The sequence below is a fragment of the Priapulus caudatus genome, unplaced genomic scaffold (assembly GCF_000485595.1).
Source record: "Priapulus caudatus unplaced genomic scaffold, Priapulus_caudatus-5.0.1 Scaffold1729, whole genome shotgun sequence".
NCBI classification, from domain to species: Eukaryota; Metazoa; Priapulida; class Priapulimorpha; order Priapulimorphida; family Priapulidae; genus Priapulus; species Priapulus caudatus.
Genome location: NW_014578790.1, coordinates 5,102 through 18,140, shown reverse-complemented (window position 1 = coordinate 18,140; position 13,039 = coordinate 5,102). Strand labels below are relative to the sequence as shown.

Here is a 13,039-nt window from a genome sequence, read left to right as displayed (position 1 = left end):
TTAAACCAAAATCGCACAAAGGCACGCACAAAGTCAAACCCGACTTCCAAGCCAACTCCATAATCTCTGTCCTAATGTCTGTTCCTTCATTTTACAATGACCCGAGAATCGCCCGACCTACAACACGTTTACCATTCTCCCTATAACACCAATGTAGCCGCTAGCAAACGCGCGACGCTCCGTCTACATAGATTACCACTAAAACGACCCCGAGTCTACTAGCCATCCGCGTCTCGCTTACTCATTTATGTAACATCTGTAAATCATATGCTACAACAACATATGTAACGGTATTCCGCTCGGATCGTAGTGAACGTTCGCTTGTTCCTGCGCAGGTGCACGAACGGCGGCACACGGACGAGCGACCGTACGTCTGCCTGCAGTGCGGCAGCTCGTTCCGCCAGATGGGGGCGCTAGTGGGCCACTTCAAGCGGAAGGATCACTGCGGCAACCCTTGCCTGCTCAGCAGTGCTGCCACCTCCGCCTCTGCCTCGACAACGCTGAAGTCTGCGCAGCGAGCGCCCGACGACGTGAATCGCGCTCGCGTCTGAGCTGGCGCTCTCACGCCCGACGCTCTCACGCTTCCGACACCCGTACCTTGACACCTGAGCTCGCACGCTGTCACGCACCGCACGGTAAAGACCAGTGGCAGCGGAGGATTTGGCAGACGGCGCGTACGTTCGTGGCTCTTTCGTCATCTTTCGGTCACGGTCGCGCCGCCATGACACGTCGGCTCGCACACTTGTGCCGCACGGTAAAGTCCGGCAGCGGAGGGCCGGCAGACAACCGCTCTCCTCTTCCCCGTATATTCGCGGTTCTTTTGTCATCTTCCCGCCCGGCATTGCCTGAATTGACGTCGTTGCCAGGCGATGTCGTTGCCGGGGGCGATGCCGTTGCCAGGGCGATGCCGTTGCTGGGGCGAGCGGCTGACGTCGGTATTAACGTGCAGGTTTTCAACGCGAGAAGTCCGATCCATCGCACGACAGGATTAACGACGTCTCGCTGTTAATTAGTCGATTAATCGCGCGATTTCTCGTCATAAACTTGTCGCTCGTGTGCGCCACTCGTGTCGTTAAATGGTGTTGCCGTGGCGATGTGTGTGTGGCGGGGCAACGTCCGGTTGCTGCGGTTGAACGCGTATCTCGCGCTGTCTCCAACAACGTGGCGTTGCCCTAGTATTTTTTTTTGTATTTGCGACTCTGGAGGCATCATCATCATCATCATCATCATCATCATCATCATCATCATCATCCGGCTTTAGTTTATCCAGGCCTGAATTAATCCTCTCCCGAGGGTGGGGCCTGTCTGACTTGTCGTCGTCGGAGACACCCTCTCCACGCAGAGCAGTTTTGAGGGTCCGTCGTTTCCAAGCCGAGCTTCGCCCGGTCGCTCTTTATCGTTCTGGTCATATCATGATATGCATTGATCCCAATGATGTATGCATTGATCCCAATGATGTATGCATTGATCCCAATGATGTATGCATTGATCCCAATGATGTATGCATTGATCTCCCAAGATTATGCATTGATTAAATTGCATTGCTTACCGCTCGCGGATCGGCATGACAAGATCGGGCCTCAGGCCGTCCACAGTGAACGGTGATCGCGGAGGTGTGTCGATCGTCGCGTTTTCTGACAAACCATAAGCAACCGCGCATCTGTCGGAGCATTGAAATGCGTATATTATCTTGTGTATGGGATCAGGTACGATTCGTTCGATACGGAACCGCTTGAACTTCGGGGGATGATCTGCTTGAGCCGTAAGTAGCTTCGAGCGCACATCCCGTGCCATATCCCGAGGAGACTACCCAACGCTCCCAACCACGGTTTTCATAGGCCGTGTTTATGCATTAAACGATGTGACGAATCTGCTATCTAGTCCGCGCTCATGCACTCATCTAGAAAAGTCGTCTGGACCTGTGGCACGCAGGACGTCGCCAGCTGGAAAGGCACTAGAAAAAATCCTCCAGGCTCAGAACTCAAAACGGCAACTCGTGACACCACAAGGGCGTAACCCCTGCTTGATGGTGGTGCGAAAGCGCCTGACCCTCGTTAGCAAGGTTATGGCACCACAAGGCGAGGCGATGACAACTAATCGGACGTCTTGTGTGACTTTGGTTCGAGCCCCAAAATGGCAGACCAAAGCAATTAACGGGCTACGCAGTAGGCCGAAAATTGAGCCCCCGGTGCGCGAGGTATTCTCGTGTTAAGTCAAGCCCGAGATGGCGACGAAGGCACAGTCTGATCCTTAGAGTTCCCGGTGGAGAGAGGCAGGACGTGATTGCAGGGGGAGGGCGCGCGATCTGCATCGGGTCAAGTATCAGAGAGACTGCGCTGGTCTACGGTCTTTTCGGTCCCGCAACCCTCAAGCCGAATGTTGTCGCAAATCCGGACAACTGTCGCGAACCTTTGAAGTCCGTGGCGGACTGGCCAGTGGGATGACAGGAGGAGTAAGGCGCCCGCACTACACGGCCGACTAACTCGTAAGGCCTAGAACAACCCTTTCACCTAGCACAAGGGCATATCTTTTCACGTAAAGAACTGCGCGGCGGGACAAAACCGCGGGGCGTGCTCGAGAGCGTTTGACGCGTGAACGCCCATCTCTCAGAGAAGACACTACAAAACAAGGGCGGTACTTGGCAGAAATCTCTCGAGTCCCCCGCACGGTGGCTACCAAACCATCGACTCCCAACGAGGCTCTCGCTGAACATTCCCGCGGCGCGAAGCGGGTTAGACAGCAAAAGCCCAACCCTCCGCGCCTTCAAACCCCAAGCCGGGGTTCCAGACCCACTTCGAACCCCTCACCACACCCACAGCCGCCACCTCATACCCCTCCCCACCCACCACACCCGCACTCGACCCTTCCACACCCAACCAACCCTCAACCCTCGCCACCCGACCCACCTCGACGCTCCACACCCACCCCACCTCGACCTCCCACACCCCACCACGAATCAACCCTCCCGACACCCACTCCACCTCGACCCCGCACCTCAACCCTCCAACACCAGGACCGACCTCCGTGCACCCGCCGCCGCCAGCCACCTCTGACCCCTCCACAACCACCACCTCAACCCCCCACCACCACACCCCACTTCGACCCACCCACCTCAACCACTCCCCACACTCGACCCACTTCGACCCCCCACACCCACCACCTCGACCCTCCCACACAGCACCCACCTCGCCCCCTCCCACACACCAACACCTCAACCTCCCACACCCAACCCAGACTCGAGCCCCTCCCACACCAACGACCACCTTGACCCGCCCTGCATGCACATCGTATGACACGCACACAGACACACACACACCACACGCCACACCACCTACCCTCACACGAGCGAACCCCTCACCCCACCAACTCACCCCACCACCACACACAACCACAGCACGATATACAGCGCCTACGACCCTCACCCACCACCAACCACACACACACCCAGCGACATCCATCACAACCCACACCATCCACCACACCACCCACCCAGGCCGTCGGACCCTGCCCGACACCACCCACACACCACCAACACACATCACACAACACACCCACACACACACACACTACACATCAGCAGACCACGCACCTACCACACCCACACACAACGACCCAACACACACACCACACAACACACTACCGAACACCCTCACAGCACACCACTCCCACCCGCCACACGACACACCACTCGACCCAAAAAACTCCACACCCACGAAAGCCGACCTCGATCCCACACCACCCCCCCGCGCACCACACCATACGCGCACACACACACACACATATAGCACACACACACCACCTCCCGACCTCCACCACACACACACCACACACACACAACACCACCACCCACACCACAGCACGCGGCATCGCAACCACACACAGACACCCAACAATGACTCGCACGATGCACGCGACGACACCCCAGCGACCCACATCTCACCCTCACCACAGCTGCTCCCACGGTCTCACCGTCAACGCCTCACACGCCGCCCACTCACATGCACGCACGCACACACGTACGTACTGCGATGCTGTGATAGGCGTTGGGATTTACGGTAGAGGCGTGGAGATGTGGATTAGGTCTCGGATTCTTCATCGTCGACACTTGCCTATCGATTAGAAGTTCCATAAAGCGGGGGTGTGTGAGGAGGCCAGGCAACGGCAGTGGGGGTCAGTTATCAGAATCAATCATGTTAAACGGGAGCTTAGTGCGCAGTTGTGATCAGCATCAGTGATAAAATACTAATATGACACATACATGATTAAATAAACACAAAGATAATCTTCGAGATTCCATCTTCACCTTCTCCACTCTTTACATAATACTCACTATCATATCTGCAGCCAGAGCTTCAATATTTCAGTAAAATACTGCAGTTCGTGTACCCTTGGGAAAGCACACAGCGAGCGAAACTCCCTCTCTCCTCCTACATCAGCATTCTAGCCCCTCACACGACCGGCTCCTCAGACGCGCAGATTATCCGCTGCACACGGCGAAACTCCCTCACTACAACCCTAATATCTCGATCCACCGTAAAAAATAAACGCAAGAGAACGAAAAACGCTGTGAGAAACTTTTGTCCTTCTGGCCGGCTGAGGGTCAATTAAGTTTCGCGTCGGGATTGCCCTAAAAGAACCCAGCTCCCACCACCCACCATCCGCGAGACCGCATAAAACCGTACCCATGGACCGCGACTCGCTGGGTCATGCGACGCTCCCCGCCCACTCCGACACCAACCTCCGACCGCACGCACGCACGCACGCACCGCGACGCACGTACGCAACGTCGTGCGATCGCGCTCGCGCGCCCCCACCCCATCCAAGCCCACAAGCACAGCAGCTAGCAGACCCACGCAGCAGCGCACAACATCGACTACACAACCAGCACACCCCCCACCACGCCGAACCCAAGGCCAGTGAGCAGCAGCTAACAGCAGTCTACACGACCAGCTCAGCAGTCACGCCAGACCAACGCAACAACAGTAGCAAGCCAGAGCAAGGCCAGTAGGCAGCAGAGGCAGCAGCATTCCGCAGCAGGCAACAACAGGCACGACAACAGCAGCAAGCAGTAACACGCATGCAAGTAACGCCAGCAGGTTGCCACGCTACAGGCCAGCACAGCTAGTAGGCAGCACTAGTCCCTCCCCCTCACTCCCACGGCCTGTTTAACCCCACCCACCTCAACCCTCCCACACCCACCCACCTCAACCCTCCAACACCACCACGCCTGCTACGGATCGGAGCGCCCCCCAACACCCACACCCCTGGCCCCTATACTCTCCCACCAACCCCATGGGGCCCTCCTCACGCTATATCCCCCGCCTCACTCCCCCACCCACACTGCCAGTCGACTCCCATCCCCTCACCTCCTCACTCCTACAAATTCGCTGCCCCACTCTCTTCCCCCTCGACCTCCGCTTCTCCTCCCCCACTTTCCTCCTTACAACTGCGAGCTCCCTTCCCGCGTCACCTCCCCCCCTCATTCTTCCCCCTCCTTCTTCCCCTCACTTCCCCACTCACTACCCTTCCTCCTGCACAGCTCCCTCCCGCTGTATCACTCTCCTCGCCATCTATTCTCGCGCACCTCCTCACACCCATCCCCTCCTCCTCTAATTCCTCCCTCGGATCTCTCACTCCGCCACTTCACATACTTCAACTCAAACACAGACACAAAATACTCAATACACACGAAATAAAATACAACCTCAGCTATAATTCCATCCAGTTGGTACATAGTCAAGCCGACACCAACTAACGCCACTCGAGGACCGGTTATATACTCTAGTAATTCTCGAATGCACACACTACTCTAATCACACATTAAGTTGTATATCCCGTAACGAGTGAGCTAGACACCTGTCTAAAACACTCTGTCGCAATGCCGACTCGCGCTCTGATCTTGCTGAGAGAATCATCTACGAACATTTACTGAACAGAACTCAGTAAACGACACGTAAAACTTAAAAGACCATGCGACACACATCACCAGATTCGTCATAACAATACACACAACAAAAACATACCATCTATCTAATCCACTAAGGTTTTAATATAACGTGTATTGATAAGCTAGTGATCAGCCACGTACTACAAACTCGGTCCGCTACCCGCGAGAGCCTATCACCCATCATCACGACTCACCACTACACAACCACTACCCCCTTTACACACACAAACGACTACACATTCCGAACACTACATACTACCAGCTAGCACATACACTAATCGACTCCCCCACCGACCGCCACCCTCACGCCGCGAGAGCCCCACACAAACAAAACTACACTACAAACCACCAGCTACACTATCCTACACCGTAGACTAACACTACACCTACCCTACACTACCCACTTCACACACCCTGCACACAGATATCACTACCATCCGAGCGCGCTCCACACCACCAACAGGAGCCCGTGCAACAGAAGGCAGAGCTTCCTGTGGAGTTTATCACTGACCATCCGTCGCTAACCACACCCCCGCCGCGCACGCGAAACACTCCGACCCGCACTTCTAAATATCCTATCTTATCACATGTATAACCAGGCGACCCGAATAATTCGTTAATATTGGGTGACCCCCGGCGAACTCATTCGTGCCTACTCCAACGTCGCGTCCCGACGAGCAAGCATGCAGTCCTCGATCTACGCCCGTGACTAGTCCGCCTAGCGACCTCCGAACTACTGCCATCCCGCCCTAGAGACCTGCGTGAAGTCCTGTCTTCGGGCGCACGCACAGCTGACCGGACACTGGCTTCACGAATGAACGTCGGTACAGGCGGTTTCAGAGAAAAAGCCATCGCACCAGTACCTCTTCAGTCCAACAAGTAGCAGCACGCTCCCCCGCCCCCCACTGCCCAGAGCAGCTGTCGCGTACCATAAACGCTCGTGTATATTTTCAAGGAGCTAATAACCTTTTGCGGCACTTGTACTCCGTGTTGTATGCTTCTTGCGCTAACTCTTGTATCTCGCACATCAGTCATTTGATGACTTGTCATGTACTCTGCGTATTGTGTGACCTCGCATGGTGGTTAGTTGTAATGCGTATTGGTACTGTATTGCTTTGTGACTTGTTATGAGGTCTCGACTATGGCCTCTTGATATTTTAGAGCTGTACAAACAGTGTAAGGCGACACGTTGCGCGAACGTGGAATCGCCACGGAAGATGCTGAGGCCTTTCGACTGCAGATAGAATTGAAACGCCCCATGAAAACAGAACCTTGCCACCAGCACTCCGACACCCCGTTGATGAAGGTCCGGATCACCTATAAACTGAAGACAACCAGACTTCTGAGACACGCGCAAAACTGTACCCTGCAAACAGGCTTGGCTTAGAAAACTCAGTTAGTCGTGCGGGGCAAAATGCAAAGGGTATACAACTGTAGCAAATTCGCCCCACTTAGCGGCCATTTAGCAGCTTGAGCGAGGAGCTTTAAGAGCCTATTGTATGCCATATTTTAGTTCATATAACGCGAGAGAGCCGCGAACGTGAATGGACAATTCTTTCTACGGCAGTGTTACAGAAATTCTACGTGACACCATCGTTTCATAGTTTTACATTTCATAGAAAACGAGCAGTGCATAGGCGCAAGATTAATTCCTCTGCAGAGATTCTTAAATTATAGCTATTTTCTTAAACCTGGTACTATCGGGCTCTCCCGGAAATGATCTCGTCAGGTGCGAGTCCGCACTGAATCAACTCCTATGATTTCACACTGTTGAGGCGGTTCTTCGACTGGTTTCTTTCTCAAATTCGAGCACGCCCTTCCATGTTGATGAGTATGAATCGGAACCTTTGAAGCTTACACTCGCATCAGGTAAGCGTGGGCTTTGAATGACTCCTGTACAGATCGTAATGACCACATTGTTACTAGAGCGGAATCGTTATCTAAGCAAGATCAATTTTTTCCACTTAATGGCAAAATGGCGCAAGATTGAAATGATCCTCCAGACTAGATGTGAGTTACGGATGAGAGAGCGAGAGCAGAGAGAGCGAATCTAACAAGGATGGCGACTTAACGTATTGTATTTTCATACATCCGCTTTACCCGCGGCAGCGACGAACTTCAAAGCTACGGACGATCAGAAGCACTGCGGAGAGAGCGATGCAATTAGCCTACTAGCATAGCCATCACAGAGCCCAGCATTCCTATCCCCATCTATTGAATTAGTGATAATTAGATTTCGGTGGGCGGGGCAGAGAATGGCGGGCCATCTCTTCGGGGATAAATCATCTTGCTCAATGTGAGCGAGAGAGGACTATGCATTGATAATATCAAATGCAAATCATGATGTGAGTCATCAATGGCATAGCTATCGGTTTACCTAATCAAGGGGGGAAGAGTAGGGTCGAGTTGACATACTAGATAACTGATGCAATAGAACGATAGAAGCGGCCAACAAGGCAGGACAGAGGGAGTAGAGTTTATATAAATGAAGCTAGAAATGCTAACCAATTATTGCAAGCCCAAACTTCTATGTCTAACATAAACCAGATCATTATATGAGAGAAGAAAATAGAATGGTTCCTGAGAGAAGAAGAAAGGAGAGATGATAACAAATGACAAGACAGACAAAAAGAAAGTAAATCTATAACGTACTATAGAGAAGGCACACGAATTTAGGCAACAAGCGTACACCATTATATTTGCAGCCAAAAAAGAATGAGCTGAGAGAGAGCGAGAGAGAACAGACAGGATTGACTTCGCTCTGTCTAGTGAAATCATCATAATGATACTGAAAGGTACACAAAAAAGAACAGGAGAAAAAGGAGAAGAGAAGAAAACGAGAAGCCAGATCAGCACCAAGCAGCAGCAGCTCAGCAACAGCAACAGCAACCAGGAGAACCGAACAACAACAGACAGACAGAGCAACGTTAAACAAAACCAAATCAACCCGACGTGATAAACAATAACAAATGATAACAGAATCAAACGAAATAACGCTTCAAATGCCATAGTTATTAATTATTTATTTAATGCAGAATTATCGAGTGATCACATAATATATAACTGCATATTCCGAACAAACGAAACGGCCAAACAAAAAGTAACAATCAACAGAGCAAAATGAAGAACAGACAATACGACACAAAAAGCCAACACCAGAGACTACCAGTAAAAAAACAGAATCAACTACATCACACAACCGTAAACGGGCGCCACAACCGACACTCGAGAGCCAGCGCAGCACGCAAAATTCGCAACCCAGACCAACACCAGCAACACACACTCAGAACCCGACACGCAACTCCAGCGACGCCAACAGCAGCAGACCACAACTGACGGCAGAGTATCCATCGCCACGGTTCGTCTGTGCGCGTTTAGCCTGGCCATGGTCCGCCCCCATCGCTGCACAGATGCGCGGCGACCACAAGACTACCCAACTATATGAGCTGCGAGCCGAGTGGCGCAGCACACGAGTAGAGTTGCGCTGTAGACAGCCGAGGTCACGTGCGAATGACGTGACATCCTGCTCTGCATTGCATTGCCGCAGAGCTACCATCGAGCAGCTAGCGGCGGAGGCGGACGCTGATGATAGATCTTGCTGCTATGGCGGGAGGACGGCGGCCCGAGACAGCCCACTCATCACGACATCGGAGCATTATTGTCAGCGCTGGCGTCTGACAGCTGCTACGCTGTGTTGCTGCTTGCCGCTGCACTGCTGTTCGCTGCGGTGGCCGGGCCGTCTGGGGGCGAGGCGGCGCCGATTTTTTCTTGTCTGCGGAGTCCGCACGACTGCTTTCGCCTTGTACCTACCGCCCCATGAGATTACTGCTCGAGCCAATCGAGAAGCGTCGGGAAAATCGTGCGCACGATTACCTCAGCGATTCGATGAGCGCCTTTACTTTAATCGCCAAGATGTGATATGGCCGGACTAGACTAAGATTGATCCTGAATCACACGCCTGCCGAAAGACAGTCACAGAGAATGATTGAAACCTATTGTCGGAGCGCCGTTCGATATAAGTCGCGCCGCAGGGCAGTCACGTTCTTCTGACGATCACTTGCTCGAGGTTCGGCAGACCTCCGTGACCTATGATCACATTGAACTCGGTTATAGCAAACAGACGGGTTCACACGTCGAGAGATTTAGTTGAGACGAGTATCAGAACAGTTCAAACTAGAGCTGTATAACTCGTTCAGTAGATGCGAGATAAGTGCAATGTCTACGCAGGAGAGACTTCTAGCTGGCAAATATTAATTTATCAATCGATCAAGAAGAATCAAAACATCTACATAGCAATACTATTCATCAATATTAGAGATATCAGCGAGAGTAATAGAAGGAATAAATTCCCTAGAGTATAAAAAGTTAATAGCAATGTACTAACAGCTCCCCATCAGAACAAAACAAGAAGCATGACACACTTTGCAGGTATAATCCGATAGCAGTAAATCATTTTATCTAGTCAGCATGAGCGACTAGAGAGTCCACAACTTATTCGCAAGGTCATCGCACTACACATTAGTCAGAGTCAACGACACAGTTATCCGACAACGAATTGGTGTCCGTGTGACATTGCGTTACGAGTTGGCTCGTAGTCCCCGCGATCCGCTATGTATATGATATGACATTGTCCGAGTACATCTAATCAGCCTATTCGTGCATATACCTGTGCAACAAATTTTAAAATAGTAACATCGATCTTACAACCTGTAGCGAATTACCGCCGTAAGATATGAAGAATACACTAGCGAATCAACATCGAGAGTCCACATCATGAAATGTGCAACACGTGCATGGCGACAGCGCACTGTATGTCGTAAAGTGCTTCGAGTATGCCTGCATCACGTATTGTATCGTGAAAGGTGTACTGGCGAACATGGAATGATTGCGCAACGGCAAAATAGCAGTCAGCCTAAACAAAGCGCACTGATTAGTTGCCACTATCGCCCTGACTGCTTTTATCAAGAGTAATAATCAGAGATGACAGACACAGGGGATTAATCGATGTTTTTATCAATAGATTAACTTATTCATACGTAAACCAAGTGAAGATAAAGACGTGAGTGAGGAATGTCTAGCACGTAAGCGACAGTATGATCACCTAAATTCAAAAGCTGTGCCATCGTGATAGATGACGCCACAGAACAGTGACTACGACCACGTGGGCATTATTTCTCTTATATCCGATTGAGTGATACGGAGGGTGTATGGTTAGATGTTGCGTATGGTATCAGCGGTAGCACTATACCAAAACCCCTCCACACATCAACAACCACATCGCTTGCCACAGCATCACGACAGCGAACAGGGACTTCGTATCATGGGATGAGACCATAATCCGTGTGCTAACTAGCGCGTGACTTGTCATATAACCATTCCATATACTTAGCACCTAACACGAAACGACATCCTCACTCATTTGGAGAGTGCCATAACCTTTACATAACATTCATCCCCACTGACAACACATAAGGCTAGGTGGAAAAACGCTAAGCAAATCATCCAGCACCTCCGTGGACGCTCCCTGCTCGTGTATAACTGGGTTTCTATGCGCTCGTTAGAGTAAAAAGAGGGCACGAGATTACGGATCTAACAACCTAGACTCACATCACACGCTTGGTATAAAAAGACGAGGATGTGACATTATATCTTGAAAACAGTTGAGACGGGCGACGTAGGCGCGTAAAGATCGCACGTGATTGTACCGATTGTTCATACTTCCTCTCACACAAAATCAAAGCCTAGAGTTAAATGTAGTTGCGTGCGATAACGGAGTATTGAATTACCTTTACACAATAAAGGTTACGTAGAAACTCTACAAAATATACGTCTGAGAGGATCTAGATATAATATATCGACTAGCACTTGCACTTAATCAGTATAATATATCATAATCATGAAATGCGTGCATTACGGCGAGTGTAAAATTGATAAGCTAAGCTGGCAGGAATTATTTCGCTTATTACATGTTGCGAACGCAGTCAATATAAGATTTTACATGGTAGAAGAGCCAAATCAGAAAATCAAGAGCAGCTAATAGAATATAGTCTTAAATATACCTCTAAGTATAGACTCCATGATAACTGTTCACATGTTAAAAATTAGCGATCCGTACGGGCTGTATTTAAACGGAACCTTATTATCCGCAAGGATTTTCATCTGTCAGAGAGAAATAGCATCGTTATAGCAATGTCATGTTTTGTCACGATTAACTACAGCTCTATACCACCATGATATAAATCCATATACAATTCTCGCAAACAAGCAGTGTAAAATTGAGAGAAAGGAGAAATCCCATATGAATCTCGAATATTCAGTGAAACAAGCCTTAAAACGTTCTAAAATGAGTTGACACGAATCTTATATCAATTATCCGGCCACACAGTCAAAAAACTTCTGATGTAGACAAATGGACATGCTTCTGCCGACCTTTATATCAAGTGAGAGGATCTCATGAAGATTATCGATTGCGTGAACACACATGCATTCATGAGACAGATCATGCGAGCCAAGAGAAAGTGATGCAATCATTAAGTAGATTTGATTTATTTTTTTTCTTGTTATTTTTTGGTATTTTTCTTTTGATTTAATTTTTTTTGTTTGGTTAGCGCTGTTAATCGGCGGCTGCAAACATGCATCGTTATCCTTATCCAGCTCTTAAAACTTCAATCATGAGCACAAAGATTAGCGAAAGGAAACCTTATCTGAATCGTGATAACGAATGAAATGCATCTGTTTTGAACCATGCAGCGAATGCCCCATACCGTATTCACCGTACTGTTATCACACATAATACCATGGCGACATACTTACAAGCAGTCTAACAACAGGGTGTTGGCATATATGAGTTTTATGAGAGTCCACAAATAAAACTATGAGGTTAAGTCCACCTCTGTAGCAGCATGGGGAGTGGAAGATATTTGTGATCTACATAAGAAACTATTAGCATGCGGAAAGTAAGAAGGATGGGTATCGTTATCAGATAAAAATAGATGGCACGTGAACATGCACATACTTGTAGTCCACAACTGGGTCACGCCAGCGCTCTGCTGCCATATATTGTGATGAAAGCCCAGAGTAAAAAATAACACT

The 13,039-nt window shown here is 50.1% G+C and overlaps 1 long non-coding RNA gene across 1 annotated transcript; it reads right to left on the bottom strand.

Annotated features, from left to right (window-relative positions):
* Positions 1-337: 337 nt before the first annotated feature.
* LOC106817451 lies at positions 338-12,677 on the bottom strand. Its single transcript, XR_001395062.1, has 4 exons — positions 12,667-12,677; positions 12,164-12,165; positions 5,413-5,423; positions 338-1,544 (listed from the first exon to the last, which is right to left on the bottom strand). It is a non-coding gene; the product is annotated as an uncharacterized LOC106817451 (long non-coding RNA).
* Between the last annotated feature and the right edge of the window lie 362 nt (positions 12,678-13,039).